We start from the raw sequence: 12,438 nt of genomic DNA on the forward strand, positions 1-12,438 counted from the left end.
CCATAGTAGCTATACTCATAGTAGCTATTAACTCATCTAGTAGCTATACCCATAGTAGCCTAAACTCATAGTAGCTATACCCATAGTAGCTATACCCATAGTAGCTATACCCATAGTAGCTATACCCATAGTAGCTAAACTCATAGTAGCTATACCCATAGTAGCTAAACTCATAGTAGCTATACCCATAGTAGCTAAACTCATAGTAGCTATACCCATAGTATAGTGCTAAACTCATAGTAGCTATACCCATAGTAGCTAAACTCATAGTAGCTATACCCATAGTAGCTAAACTCATAGTAGCTATACCCATAGTAGCTAAACTCATAGTAGCTATACCCATAGTAGCTAAACTCATAGTAGCTATACCCATAGTAGCTAAACTCATAGTAGCTATACCATAGTAGCTAAACTCATAGTAGCTATACTCATAGTAGCTAAACTCATAGTAGCTATACCCATAGTAGCTAAACTCATAGTAGCTATACCCATAGTAGCTAAACTCATAGTAGCTATACCCATAGTAGCTATACCCATAGTAGCTAAACTCATAGTAGCTAAACTCATAGGAGCTACACTCATAGTAGCTATACCCATAGTAGCTAAACTATAGTAGCTATACCCATAGTAGCTAAACTCATAGTAGCTATACCCATAGTAGCTAAACTCATAGGAGCTATACCCATAGTAGCTATACCCATAGTAGCTAAACTCATAGTAGCTATACCCATAGTAGCTAAACTCATAGTAGCTATACCCATAGGAGCTAAACTCATAGTAGCTATACCCATAGTAGCTAAAACTCATAGTAGCTAACTCATAGGAGCTATACCCAGTAGTAGCTATACCCATAGTAGCTATACCCATAGTAGCTATACCCATAGGAGCTATACCCATAGTAGCTATACCCATAGTAGCTATACCATAGTAGCTAAACTCATAGTAGCTATACTCATAGTAGCTATACCCATAGTAGCTATACCCATAGTAGCTAAACTCATAGGAGCTATACCCATAGTAGCTATACCCATAGTAGCTAAACTCATAGGAGCTATACCCATAGGAGCTAAACTCATAGTAGCTATACCCATAGTAGCTAAACTCATAGTAGCTATACCCATAGTAGCTAAACTCATAGGAGCTATACACCATAGTAGCTATACCCATAGGAGCTAAACTCATAGTAGCTATACCCATAGGAGCTAAACTCATAGTAGCTATACCCATAGTAGCTAAACTCATAGTAGCTATACCCATAGGAGCTAAACTCATAGTAGCTATACCCATAGTAGCTAAACTCATAGTAGCTAAACTCATAGGAGCTATACCCATAGTAGCTATACCCATAGTAGCTATACCCATAGGAGCTATACCCATAGTAGCTAAACCATAGTAGCTATACCCATAGTAGCTAAACTCATAGTAGCTACTATACTCATAGTAGCTATACCCATAGTAGCTATACCATAGTAGCTAAACTCATAGGAGCTATACCCATAGTAGCTATACCCATAGTAGCTAAACTCATAGGAGCTATTACCATAGTAGCTATAACCATAGTAGCTATACCCATAGTAGCTATACCCATAGTAGCTATACCCATAGTAGCTAAACTCATAGGAGCTATACCATAGGAGCTATACCCATAGTAGCTATACCCATAGTAGCTAACCCCATAGTAGCTATACCCATAGTAGCTATACCCATAGTAGCTATACCCATAGGAGCTATACCCATAGTAGCTATACCCATAGGAGCTAAACTCATAGTAGCTATACCCATAGTAGCTAACCCATAGTAGCTATACCCATAGTAGCTAAACTCATAGGAGCTATACCCATAGTAGCTATACCCATAGTAGCTATACCCATAGTAGCTAAACTCATAGGAGCTATACCCATAGTAGCTAAACTCATAGTAGCTATACCCATAGTAGCTATACCCATAGTAGCTATACCCATAGTAGCTATACCATAGTAGCTAAACTCATAGTAGCTATACCCATAGTAGCTATACCCATAGTAGCTATACCCATAGTAGCTTAACTCATAGTAGCTATACCCATAGTAGCTTAACTCATAGTAGCTATACCCATAGTAGCTATACCCATAGTAGCTATACCCATAGTAGCTAAACTCATAGTAGCTATACTCATAGTAGCTATACCCATAGTAGCTATACCCATAGTAGCTATACCCATAGTAGCTAAACTCATAGGAGCTATACCCATAGTAGCTAAACTCATAGGAGCTATACCCATAGTAGCTAAACTCATAGGAGCTATACCCATAGTAGCTAAACTCATAGTAGCTATACCCATAGTAGCTAAACTCATAGGAGCTATACCCATAGTAGCTAAACTCATAGGAGCTATACCCATAGTAGCTAAACTCATAGGAGCTATACCCATAGTAGCTAAACTCATAGTAGCTATACCCATAGTAGCTAAACTCATAGGAGCTATACCATAGTAGCTAAACTCATAGTAGCTAAACTCATATTAGCTAAACTCATAGTAGCTATATTCATAGTAGCTAAACTCATAGTAGCTAAACTCATAGTAGCTATACCCATAGTAGCTAAACTCATAGTAGCTATACCATAGTAGCTAAACTCATAGTAGCTATACCCATAGTAGCTAAACTCATAGGAGCTATACCCATAGTAGCTAAACTCATAGTAGCTAAACTCATAGTAGCTATATTCATAGTAGCTAAACTCATAGGAGCTAAACTCATAGTAGCTAAACTCATAGGAGCTAAAACTATCGGAGCTAAACTCATAGTAGCTATTCTCATAGGAGCTAAACTCATAGTAGCTAAACTATAGTAGCTAAACTCATAGGAGCTAACCTCATAGGAGCTAAACATCATAGGGAGCTATACTGCATAGGAGCTATACTCATAGTAGCTATACTCCATAGGAGCTAAACTCATAGGAAGCTAAAACTCATAGGAGTATACTCATAGTAGCTATACTCATAGGAGCTAAACTCATAGGAGCTATACTCATAGTAAGCTATACTCATAGTAGCTATACTCATAGGACTAAACTCATAGGAGCTAAACTCATAGGAGCTATTCTAATAGGAGCTAAACTCATAGGAGCTAAACTCATAGGAGCTATTCTAATAGGAGCTAAACTCATAGGAGCTAAACTCATAGGAGCTAAACTCATGATGATTGGTTTAATATGTAAACCTACAGTGATACTTAGCCTATGCCATCACAGGTCCCGAATGGTCATCATTCTCTGGGGCCTTTGCAATGTTTGTCTTTCAGACTGTCTGGGTAGGAAATGACGGAGACAATAAAAAAGAGGAATTGACCTTGAGAGAGAGAAAGAGAGAGAGAGGAAGCAGAGTCTTGAGGAAAGTTACTGAGATGACAGTATTGGCCACCATGCAGTGCAGTGCCACAGGTGTGATGATGTAATCACAGAAACAACCAGGATGGTCTCCATTTCTATCTTTTTCGCTCTATCCTTTTCTTTCTCTCTATCTGTCTACCTTTTCCCACCTCTGTTGATCCTATGGTAAACACTTGTCAGAGCCATGGTGCTGCAAGTGCTGCAGACAGGGAGTAGTTTAAATAGGACATGGATATATTAGGTTTTCCCCAATAAGATCTATTGTCTGTAGGTGTCTGCATGGCTTCCTTTGTGGTGTTATTCTATTGTGATGCAAACACATTCCCTCCATTATGGTTACCATCCAAGTCCCTTCATATTCTAGGATTGGCTGCCCTGGTGGAACGACGCGTGCCTGTGTGTGTGTGAACCCATGAGTGTATGTCTATACAGAGTGAGATTGTATGCGCATGCGTACGTGTGCATGCGCATGTATGCGCGAGCGTGTGTTGGTATTGGGGTTGGGGGGAGGGGGAGAGGAGAGGAGGGGGTACATTTCCTTATCTGCGGGCCACAGGCGGCTTTGAGAGCGTTATCAGTAGCCACCACATTGTACTAGCACATCCTCTTGTCCAGTGGGGAGCGGAAAAACTCTCCTTGCAACGAAGTTCTCTCTCTCTCTGTCTCTCTCTCTTTCTCTCTTCTGTGTCTCTCAGTCTATCCCTTTGCTCTCGCTCTCTCTCTCTCTCGCTCCCTCTCTCTCTTGCTCCCTCTCTCTCTCTTGCTCTCTCTCTCTCTCTCTCTCTCTCTCGCTCTCTCCTCTCTCTCTCTCTCGTCTCTCTCTCTCTCTCTCTCTCTCTTCTCTCTCTCACCCTCTCTCTCTCGCATCCAACTATAGCTCTGTCTCTTCCTGGCATGGAGGGAGAGGAGGGAAGAAAGTAAAGAAAGAGAGATTGGGAACTAGAGAAATGACATAAGACACGAGTACGACATAGTCAGCATCACCTTGTCAGCTTGTGCGCCTTCGTTCAACAGAATCACCACAAATGATTCAAAAGGCATTGTGTTAATTTTGTTATTCCTTGACCAATTTTTGACTTCATCTCTTGGTCTTTTGGATTTTCTGTATTACATATTTTTGTTAAACCATTACTGGCAGTTCCCAATGTATTTAAGGAGGACGGAAAGTAGATGTGCCATGTGCTACCTTACCTATGGTACTGTAGGGTCCTGTGGGGTAAACAACTGCACTGACAGAGCACGCTGGTTTCATGCTGCGTAGGTGAGTAGGTCTGCACTGGGTCAATTTAAATGTTACTGTATAGGGTAAATGCTATTGAGTTCAAAGCCATTTCTCAATTTATCCCTAAGTTATTGGTTGTTAATTTATTGCATGAAGTTATAGTTCATTTTTCTTTGTGCACATTTTTTTTATGGAGGAAAACCTGTTATGTGTTTTTTGCCTGTTCTTTTGATCAAATAAATAATGTAGAAAACATTACAATAAAATACATGTTTGTGTATTTACCACAGCTATAATAACACAACATCATATACATAAAAATATATATATATCTTTGCAGCCATACAGATATAAGACCACCAAATTATATTCAGAATTTATGACTGAAATTAACAACAAATGAGTGCATTGAGTTTACACAGAAATACAATCATTTTTGTCTCATGTACAAAGGAAACAAGGAATAACAAAAACAATTCTGAATCATTACGAACATGAATTAAACACTTATAATTTGATTGGCAAATAATAAAATATACTAAAATACATAGAAAAGACTTCAACACATCTTTGGGAGTATTTGTTCCATTGTCATTTTTTTAATTCAACTTTTCTATGAATCAAATGTTTATATTGAAAGCTCACATTGCCTGTTTCCTCTCTCTCAAAAATGTGTAGATATATGTCATTCTTACCAATGATCTACACGAAATACTCTGGAATGTCAGAGGAAGACAAATTTAAACATTTTTGTTAGATGAATGAAAAAGTAAACAGTAATATTTTCTTGATTAGATAAGTATTCACCTCCCTGAGTCACTACATGCTAGTAACACGCTTATAGCAGCGATTACAGCTGTGAGGCTTCTTGGGTACTTTTCGAGGAGCTTACACACCTGTAATTGTGAAATATTGGCCCGTTATTAATTTTTAAAATTCTTCAATCTCTGTCGAGGTGTTGGCGGATCAAGGCCATTTTCATGCAGATTTAAGTCAAAACTTCACCACTGAACCAGGTTTTCCTCTAGGATTTTGCCTGTGTTTAGCTCTATTCCATTTATTTTTATCCTAAAAAACTCCCCCTGCCTTTGCTGATGTCGAGCGTACCGTTGCCATGATGCAGCCACCACCATGCGTGGTAAATACAGAGGCAGGTACTCAGTGATGTGTTGGATTGGCCCCAAACATAAGGCTTTGGTATAAGTGAAGAGAGACAGTTGCAAAATCCAGCCATGAATAATGAATCATCCAAGTCTTGCAGAAGCAGAACCTATAGAAAACTGTGAACTTCCTTGAACATGAGGAAAAACACACAAGCAGTAGTGATACCAAACAATGGAACCCATGACAACCATGTTGAGCCTGTCCATCAGCTCGTGAGAGGGCCAGGGATACTAGATTTAGCTTTGATGTAGATTATATATGGAAAATGTATCATTTTAATTTCCTAATTAATTTAAAAATCTTAATCTAGTCCTTTATTTTATATTCAACCACTTCCAGAAGAAGAATTACTCACTGAATTACCAAGTGAATTATTGTAATGTTTGTTTATGTGCCGAATTAATCCATTAATGGATGATTGCCACTGGTGATTTGACACGAAAATAACATTTCATTCATTCATTCCAGTATTTGACCCACTAAATCATGTCAAGCAAATGTGTCTTATCTTCTTTGTTCTACAGGTTTGAAAACCGTCCAATCTTTATGCACCTGGGACAATGTGGATTGTATGGACAGTTTGATTCATATCCGAAAAGACAGACAGACAGACTGGGGGACAAATCAACAGTGTCGGCCGATGGTGACTCATTCAAAGACAAACGTACTTGGGCTATTCCTCAGGATGTGCTATGGGAAAAAGTCTAGACTACTAAACTTAAAACCAGACCAACCAGTCTGCTGTGGAGCTCCAAGAAGATCCAGAGACGCCTCGGTCAGACTACTAGTAACACTGGCACATGATTATTGATGTGAGCATCGTCTGCCCAGCCACTGTAGATTGGACACAGCCTCTTGAGTGGGGGCCATGAATGCAAGATCACACTCACACGCTCTCTCCTTTTTTCCTTCTCTCTCTCTCTCACACACACACAAACTCACACACACCACACACTCGCTCTGACACACGCACTCGCTCTCACACACTCTCATTCAGAATGAGAGGTGACAATAAGACTGGACTGAGCCAAACCCGAGGGCATCAGCCACTGACTCCTGACCCCTGAAACCCAGGACCCCAGACAGCCCATCACAGACATCTCTGGACTGATTAATAACAGCAGTAGACAACCCGGCGTTCAGGAGGACCAGGGGACTAACAGCATAATAAGGGGATATTATCTGGAGTAGCCGCAGGGCTGAGAGAGGTCTGTGGAGGTCTATAGGTGTCTAGCAGCAGCAGCTATGGCCGAGACACTATGCTGGTGAGAGAGACAGAACAGCGGAAGGGGTGAGGGGTGCAGTGGTGGGGTGCCTTCCACAGGTACCATGATGGAGAAACTGAACCCCCCTCTGCCTCCCCCCCCTCTGACACCCTATCGGAGGCTGAACGACTGAGCCCTCAGCAGGCCCCCTCACCGGCTTCACTTGACGCTAGCAGCCCACCGGCCGGTTAATGAACCAGGGAGGTCCGGGAGACAGGTTTGTCCCACCTAGCCCCCCTGCCTCCCCTCCTCCACCTCCAGAGTCCCCTACCAAGTTGCTTGACCACCCGTGCCCCGCCACCAACATCGCACCTGAACCACCGGTCTCCATGGAAAACAAACACACCAAGGAGAGAGGTTCAATTTGCTCCTCTCCGAAAGCCCCCTCCTCCTCTCGCGCCTCCCCTCCTCCCCAGCTCCAGTGTCTACATCCACTACCCCTGCCAGTCCTCCCCCATCCTCCTCCTCCTCTTCTCCTCCTTTCCTCTATTGCCCCCCTCCTCCCCACATCCCTGTTATTAGTCTGGGACACAGTAACCCCCCACCCCCTATCCCTCCCCAGTAACACCCCTCTAACCACCCTGCACCCCATCCCCAACCACCCCCACCACCATGACCCTTACCATCACACCCACCACCACGGGGGGCATCCGCCTCACCCGCTCACCTCCCTGTCAGGGACCCAGACCAGGGGCCCCACCGATCCCCACCCAGGGCCCCCTGCTGCCCCACCAGTACCTGCCACCACACCACTTCTTCAGCAGGTGATAGGGAAATGTTTCATATTCACATTATATTCCATTATCCAGTGAGGCTGCTGAGGGGAGGACAGCTCATAATAATGGCTGGAATGGAGTCAATGGAATGACATAAAACACATGGTTGGTGGTTGATGTCATTCCAATGACTCCATTCCAGCCATTATTATGAGCTGTCCTCCCCTCAGCAGCCTCCACTTGCATTATCATATTTCATGTTATGACTGGCTTTCTGATACTGTATGGCAAACTGTTTCACTATAACTGACAGTTTCACTACAACAACTGACTGTTTATAACATAGATTTCTCTTTCTTGCTTTTCCTAACCCGTAATCCTAACCAATTATTAAACTAGAACTACTACTTCCCCATAGAGCCCCATTTCCTAGAATCACTATGATGAAATATCCTTCTTCCTCTTCATTTTCAGCAGGAACGTTGTTCTATTTTAGCAGCATGTCTCTGCCGGTGTCAGCCCTAACGAGAGAGAGCCTGCTGACAGCATGCACACTTCCATCAACATCCCAAACATAATCACCATACAGATCGCTTTGCTCGCTTTCTCTCCCTCAGTCAATTTGAAATGGTTTTTTTGCCATTTCAAATCCATTTACCAATTTGAAAACCATTTAAAATCTGATTACTCCCCTGAATAGCATCGTTTGTACTTCTACAGTTGTATTCTTTATTGCTTGGATACTTTTGTTTGTTATCTTTCATTTCTCTCACGTTCCTCTTTGGACGCTATAATAATGTTTCATAATGTTTACATACTGTTTTACCCACTTTCATATGGTTATACTGTAGTCTAGTCAAGGCCATTATATTTAACTATTGCTATACATATACAAGTCTATCCTACGTATTCTTCAGATATACTACATATTCTATCCACATACTGTCCATAATGTCTACACGTCCCACCACAAATAAACACAGTTGAAGGTCGGAAGTTTACATACACCTTAGCCAAATACATTTAAACTCAGTTTTCACAATTCCTGACATTTAATCCTAGGATCACCACTTTATTTTAAGAATGTGAAATGTCACAAGAGAGAATGATTTATTTCAGCTTTTATTTCTTTCATCACATTCCCAGTGAGTTAGAAGTTTACATACATTCAATTAGTATTAGGGAGCATTGCCTTTAAATTGTTTAACTTGGGTCAAACATTTCGGGTAGCCTTCCACAAGCTTCCCACAATAAGTTGGGTGAGTTTTGGCCCAGTCCTCCTGACAGAGCTGGTGTAACCGAGTCAGGTTTGTAGGCCTCCTTCTGCCCACAAATTTTCTATGGAATTGAGGTCAGGGTTTTGTGATGGCCACTCCAATACCTTGACTTTGTTGTCCTTAAGCCACTTTGCCACAACTTGGAAGTATGCTTGGAGTCAATGTCCATTTGGTTGACCCATTTGCGACCAAGCTTTAACTTCCTGACGGATGTCTTGAGATGTTGCTTCAATATATCCACATAATTTCCCTGCCTCACGATGACATCTATTTTGTGAAGTGCACCTGTCCCTCCTGCAGCAAAGCACCCCAACAAAATGATGCTGCCACCCCGTGCTTTACGGTTGGGATGGTGTTCTTCGTCTTGCAAGCATCCCCCTTTTTCCTCCAAACATAACGATGGTCATTATGGCCAAACAGTTCCATTTTTGTTACATCAGACCAGAGGATGTTTCCCCAAAAAGTACGATCTTTGTCCCCATGTGCAGTTGCAAACCGAAGTCTGTTTTTTTTATAGCGGTTTTGGAGTAGTGGCTTCTTCCTTGCTGAGCGGCCTTTCAGGTTATGTTGATATAGAACTCGTTTTACTGTGGATATAGATACTTTTGTACCTGTTTCCTCCAGCATCTTCACAAGGTTCTTTGCTGTTGTTCAGGGATTGATTTGCAGTTTTCGCACCAAAGTACGTTCATCTCTAGGAGACAGAACGAGCCTCCTTCCTGAGCGTATGACGGCTGCGTGGTCCCATGGTGTTTATACTTGTGTACTATTGTTTGTACAGAACGTGGTACCTTCAGGTGTTTGGAAATTGCTCCCAAGGGTGAACCAGACTTGTGGAGGTCTACCATTTTTTCTGAGGTCTTGGCTGATTTCTTTTGATTTTCCCATGATGTCAAGCAAAGAGGCACTGCGTTTGAAGGTAGGCCTTGAAATACATCCACAGGTACACCTCCAATTGACTCAAATGATGTCAACGAGCCTATCAGAAGCTTCTAAAGCCATGACCCACTGGAATTGTGTCATGCACAAAGTAGATGTCCTAACCGACTTGCCAAACTATAGTTTGTTAACAAGACATTTGTGGAGGGGTTGAAAAACTAGTTTTAATAACTCCAACCTAAGTGTATGTAAACTTCCGACTTCAACTGTATATATACATTTGTACTCCGGACTCCAACATTGCTTGTCCTAATGTTTCTATATTTCTTAATTCCAAGATTCATGTGTATTGTTGTGTATGTTAGATATTACTGCACTGTTGGAGCTAGGAACACAAGCATTTCGCTACACCTGCAATAACATCTGTTAAGTATTTGTAAGCCACCGTTAAAATGAGATTTGATTTGATTTGATTCTCTCCTTCTCTCTCTCAGTTCTCATCTTGGTCCCTCTGGTAACTATGGAATCTTTTCCAGTAGAAGCATCAAGAGACGGTCCTCCTCACACTATGAGTTGGATCTCAGTGATGGTAAATAGAAGATAAACTGGTGTGACTGTCCATGGACTACTGACCAACATCAGCATATGATACATCAATGAGATACAGTTTATGTAGTGTATGTATGTACACATACACCACAGGAGGCTGCTGAGGGGAGGACAGCTCATGATAATGGTCGGAACGGAGTAAATGGAATGGCATCCTGGAAACTATGTATGTGATGGATTTGATACCAGTCCTCTGATTCCGCTCCAGTCATTACCACAAGCCCGTCCTCCCCAATTAAGGTGCCACCAACCTCCTGTGATATACACTGAGTATACCAAATATTAGGAACACCTTCCTGATATTCAGTTGCGTGTATGTACATGTGCATACTAGTAGGTATGTGTATTTAATGTACTGTGCCTGTGTATCCTTATCCAGCGGGCCCTCCTCAGAAGCTGGCGAGGCGTGTGTTCACCAACAGCCGGGAGCGTTGGCGCCAGCAGAACGTCAACGGGGCCTTCTCAGACCTCCGTAGGCTCATCCCCACCACCCTCCGGACAAGAAGCTCTCCAAGAATGAGATCCTCCGACTGGCCATGAAGTACAATCGACTTCCTTGTCACCCTGCTCAACGACCAGTCCCAAGACAAAGCCAGGGGCTCGCCTGAGGAGGAGACCCAGGATGAGAGGGCCCAAGTGGGGCTGAACAACAAGGATATGCACCCACTTTTCCAGGGTGACACTCCCTCTTCAACTATGGTCTACCACGACAGAGGAGACTCCACAGACTCATCGACCATCGCCTTGGCAACCTCCCCGACCTCCAGTTGCTATAGCAACACAGACAGTGAGGAGAACCTGGGGGGCGGGGCTAAGAGCTCAATGGTGGTGCCGCGGGGCATTCCGGGAAAGGTCAAAGGTCAGATTCGGACTGCGGTGACACTTGCCAACGACCAGCGGTGACATGACATGTGACGTCACAAAGAGGACAAAATTGAATACCTTGTAGCAAATAATATCCGACAAACTGGCAGAAAGGACAAAAATGTACAGTATACTTACTACTCTACCAGCAATCTATGAGACTTTTGGAATCGATGTAGTTCTTTCAATGACATGGTATATCTGCAAGGTCAGTTCTGAGTTCTTGTAGCAGTTTGTGGTAGTGTTTGACTGCCCCTCTGTCTGGATTTTGTGTCCTGCAGTGTGGGACTGAGGCTTTCTGGGGAACGTAAGCTGTTTCATCCGAACTGAGGCTTCTATAGGGCTACCTGGGAAATGTAGGCTTGACTGTTTGTACATCCAGTCAGCACAGTGTCAGTTGCCCTAAAACCTCTGAAGGAGCCATGTTGACCTCATGGCTTTGCTTCCTGAAGTTTGAGACATCAAAAAACATCAATGACGGTAACCTTCAGCCAGTAGTTTATGTGGCAATTTTTTAAGTTTCCTATTTTCTTTCTTTAGTCAGATGAAGAAGATGGTCCCACCCTCCCTCCCTTAGAGGACAACATTGTGACACAGTTGTCCCAAATGGCACCCTATTTCCTGTTTAGTGCACTACTGGTCAAAAGTAGTGCACTAGGTAGGGAATAGGGTGCCATACGGGACATTGACCGTGCTAGCTGACCGAAATAAAGAGTGTTTTAGTTCTCTCTTCCTTATTCAACATCCTCTTATTGCACTCCAGAATACATGCAGCCCTGTTATCAGCACAATTTCTCAACCCATACAATTGTTTCACTGCTGTGTCCAGTTTGAGAAACAGACAGTGTAGTCGCTGGCAAAGTTGTTGTGTGAAGGGGTGAAGATGTGTTTTTGTGTTCAGAAAATCAACCGTGCTTAATTTATGGCTGTAAGTTGGTTTGTGATCCTATAAAAAGTGTGTTGTGAGAAAGTGCACATAAGAACATTTTTATTTTTATTTATCTAATATGAATGAATTAATATGAACCCTAACTTCCTGTCCACATCCCAGTTCAACCCTAACCCTAACTTCC

The 12,438-nt window shown here is 42.5% G+C and overlaps 1 protein-coding gene and 2 pseudogenes across 2 annotated transcripts in view; all 3 read left to right on the top strand.

The window, feature by feature from the left end:
* The window catches only part of LOC116355427 (heme oxygenase-like), a 10,048-nt pseudogene extending 2,463 nt beyond the window's left edge, over positions 1 to 7,585 (top strand).
* The window catches only part of LOC109865841 (kelch-like ECH-associated protein 1B), a 520,109-nt gene that overhangs the window by 81,196 nt on the left and 426,475 nt on the right, over positions 1 to 12,438 (top strand). The window lies entirely within an intron of this gene.
* Positions 7,618 to 12,340, top strand: LOC116355454 (T-cell acute lymphocytic leukemia protein 1 homolog; annotated as a pseudogene). Its single transcript, XR_004204458.1, has 3 exons — positions 7,618 to 7,784; positions 10,387 to 10,481; positions 10,881 to 12,340. The product of XR_004204458.1 is annotated as a T-cell acute lymphocytic leukemia protein 1 homolog (transcript).

This window comes from Oncorhynchus kisutch, linkage group LG20 (genome assembly GCF_002021735.2).
Source record: "Oncorhynchus kisutch isolate 150728-3 linkage group LG20, Okis_V2, whole genome shotgun sequence".
NCBI classification, from domain to species: domain Eukaryota; kingdom Metazoa; phylum Chordata; class Actinopteri; order Salmoniformes; family Salmonidae; genus Oncorhynchus; species Oncorhynchus kisutch.